Source organism: Euphorbia lathyris, chromosome 4, assembly GCF_963576675.1.
Source record: "Euphorbia lathyris chromosome 4, ddEupLath1.1, whole genome shotgun sequence".
Classification (NCBI taxonomy): domain Eukaryota; kingdom Viridiplantae; phylum Streptophyta; class Magnoliopsida; order Malpighiales; family Euphorbiaceae; genus Euphorbia; species Euphorbia lathyris.
Window position 1 is genome coordinate 613,462 of NC_088913.1, and position 3,658 is coordinate 617,119.

Below are 3,658 nucleotides of genomic sequence, written 5' to 3' on the forward strand. Positions count from 1 at the left end.
TAGAGGAAAATGATCTTTCCTAGTAGCTTTATTTAGGTTCCTATAGTCTATACAAACCCTCCAACCGGTGGTGGTTCGTGTAGGTATCAGTTCATCTTCATCATTTCTTACAACAGTTATGCCTCCCTTTTTAGTTACACAATGGATTGGACTAACCCACTCACTATCCGAGATCGGATAAATGATTCCATTGTCTAAAAGTTTAGTAATCTCATTTTTGACTACTTCTTTCATGTTCGGATTTTAGCGTCTTTGCCTATCCGCTTTAGGTGGCTTATCCTCTTCTAAGTGAATTCTATGCATTACTATACTAGGATTAATTCCTTTTAAGTTTGAAATTTGCCATCCCATACTTCCTATCCTATTTCTAACAACTTCTTTCAATTTTTCTTCTTGGTCGCTTGTTAATTTGTTAGAAATAATTATTGGTAGAGAATCGCCTTTGCCTAAGAAAGCGTACCTCAAATGACTGGGTAACTCTTTAAGTTCTAATTTAGGGGGTGTTACAATTGAAGGCGGAACTGGTCCATCTTCTCGAATCAAAGGCTCTGGGTCCTTATCATCTAATTCCTCACCTATTATAGGTTCAATTATTTCTTCACTTTGAATTACATCATTGACACATTCCTCGACTAAATCAAGTTTCATACAAGCGAATTCCTCCATAGGGTATTTCATCGCTTTGTTCATATCAAACTCGATCTTATCTTCTCCTATCCTTAAAACTACCTTCCCTTCCGACACATCTACTAGAGCGCGTCCTGTGTTCATAAACGGTCGACCAAAAATTAAAGGGAAATTTACATCATATGCAAAGTCTAATATAACAAAATCGGTAGGAAAAATAAATTTATCGACTTTGACTAAAACATCTTCAATTATACCATATGGCCTCTTAGTGGTTTGATCCGCTAATTGCAAAACCATATTGGTACGTTTGATATCTTCTTCTAAACCTAACTTGTTAAAAATAGACAATGGCATCAAGTTTATACTTGCTCCTAAATCACAAAGACAACTTGGGAATTCAATATCTCCCAACTTACACGGAATAGTAAAACATCCGGGATCCTTGAGTTTAGTGGGCAAATTACTTGATACTATTGAACTACAGTCTTCAGTCAACGAGATGGATGAAATTCCTTCCCAACTGATTTTCTTCGAAATCAAATCCTTTAAAAACTTACCATAGTTAGGAATTTGTGCGATTGCATCCATAAATGTCAAATTGATGTGCAAATTTTTAAGTTTATCCAAAAACGTTAGAAGTTGTTTATCATAGTCCTTATTTCGAACTTTGTGTGGAAAAGGTGGTTTGGGTACAAAAGTTTTGGTACCTGCGTCAGATTGTGAACTATTTGTGTTTAAGATATCTTCTTTGGAATTTGGTAAATCAGTTCCTGGTAATGTTGCATCTTTGGGCATTTCAGGCCATTGATAATTTTTTCCTGAACGAAGAGTAATAGCCTTCACCTGCTCTTTCGGATTTTCTTCCGTATGGCTGGGAAGACTTCCCTCTTTTCGGGATGGAATTGATTTAGCAAGTTGACCAATTTGAACCTCCAAATTATGGATGCTAGATGAGTGGTTTTTAATAAGCTGATCGAATTTATTTTCGATCCGTTTAAAACCATCGTCGTGATTACTTATTTTTCCACTGATAGCATCTATAAACTTGTCGATTTTAGAAGATAAAGTGCTAATCGTATCTCTTGACTGATTTTGATAATTAGTGGTACGATTTTGATTAGCACTTGCATTATTGTTACTGTTATCTTTCCAGTTAAAGTTAGGATGGTTCCTCCATCCAGCATTATAGGTATTAGAATAAGGATTATTAGTTTGGTTTTGCCCTTGGATAAAATTTACCTGTTCGATCTCACTCATATTTTCGTAGTCCACATCCGTTTAGATTGGATTACCATTGGTATCGCGTGGTGCCATAAATTTGTCAATTTTGTGCAATAAAGCAGAAAATTGGGCTTGTAGCATCGCGACTGGATCAAGTTCAACTATACCTTTAACTGATGGTGTGGTTGAGGATGATGGTTTTGCCCCCGGCATATGTCCACGTTCCGCGGGCCACATACTGCTGTTGATTGTCATTTCCTCCAAAAGTTCTCTCGCTTGGGCTGATGTTTTCTTCATAAATAGCCCTCCCGACATAGCATCTAATGAACCCCTAGTTGTAGGATTTAGTCCATTGTAAAATGTTTGCATTAAAAGTTCAGCGGGTAATTGGTGGTGTGGGCATAAACGTTGAAGTTCTTTAAAACGTTCCCAAGTTTCATAAAGAGTCTCATTATCATTTTGAGAAAAAGATGTTAACTCCTTTATGACTCTTGCGGTTTTTGCTAAAGGAAAATATTTAGATAAAAATGCTTGAGCTAATTGTTCCCAAGTGGAAAAAGTTGCGGCTGGCATAGAAGTTAACCATTCTTTGGCTCTATCCTTCAAAGTGAAAGGAAAGAGGCGAAGTTTGATTGCTTCTGCAGTCACATCTGGGATTTTAAAAGTGTCACAAATTTCTAGGAAATTTGTTAAATGGGTGTTAGGATTTTCGTTGGGTAACCCGTAAAATGTTACATTATTTTGCAACATATTAAGCAAAGCTGGCTTAATTTCAAATTGATTTGCGGTGATTCTGGGTCTAATGATACTATTGGTCACACCGGCCACACCTGGCCTAGCGTAATCCATAAGTGTTGGTGGGTCTGCCATTTTTTCTGGCTCGGTATATGTTTTTACTGGGGTCTTATTTTTGTTTTTCTTATTTTTCTTGTTCTTTCTAATGGTTTTCTCAATTTCTAGATCTATAGGGTCTGGTACAATGCCTGAACTTCGAGAACTGCGCATGAACCTGAAATCTTGCACGAACCGAAACTACCTACAAAACAGAATTTGAAAAATAAATAAATTAGTAAATGAAAATTATTAAATTATAAAAGTTAAAATAAGTATGTTTAAACCTAGATTCGAAATAAAACACGAAAAATTTAAAATTTTGTCAAAAATTTTGGCGTTCCCCGGCAACGGCGCCAAAAACTTGTTGAGCGATTTCCGCAAGTGCACGGTATACGCTTGTAGTAATAAAAGATATCGAACCCACAGGGAATGCTTTTTAACTAAAACTTTATTTAATTCGGTTTAATCACGTGTTTAGGTTTAATAAAAGAAATACGTTTTAATTGATGGAATTGGTTTTGGTAAATTAGGATTAGATAGAAGGATTATATCGAGTTTAGAGAACAGTTCTGTTTTGGAATTTTGATTACAAGACAGATACTTCCGTAATTGGAATAAATAATAGGTATAAAACTTATTTTCATAAAGCAAAGAAAACAACTTTAACTTTGTAAGATTATAAACATGTAACAATATAGCGATTTATTCAATTAAATGGCTTTGAACCGTAGAAATCTCTCTGGATCGGAGCAGATTTCTACCTTAATCAAACTAGTATTTTATGTCTGATAAGCCGCGATCAGCGATCATGTCATCCATAAAAACTAAATCTGTCAAGTGTTCAACAAAGTTCTTATAAGAATAAGATGGAATAGAACGTTTTAATAAAAACACCAATTTATCATTTTGAAAATCATTTTGTCAGAACAATATCAAAATAATCAACAGTAAGAATATATTGAATAAATAGGTA

General features: G+C 35.0%; 1 non-coding gene across 1 annotated transcript; it reads left to right on the forward strand.

The window, feature by feature from the left end:
- The first annotated feature begins 2,236 nt into the window (after window positions 1–2,236).
- LOC136228206 (small nucleolar RNA R71) lies at window positions 2,237–2,343 on the forward strand. The gene has a single exon (XR_010688538.1). It is a non-coding gene; the product is annotated as a small nucleolar RNA R71 (small nucleolar RNA).
- The last annotated feature ends 1,315 nt before the right edge of the window (window positions 2,344–3,658 follow it).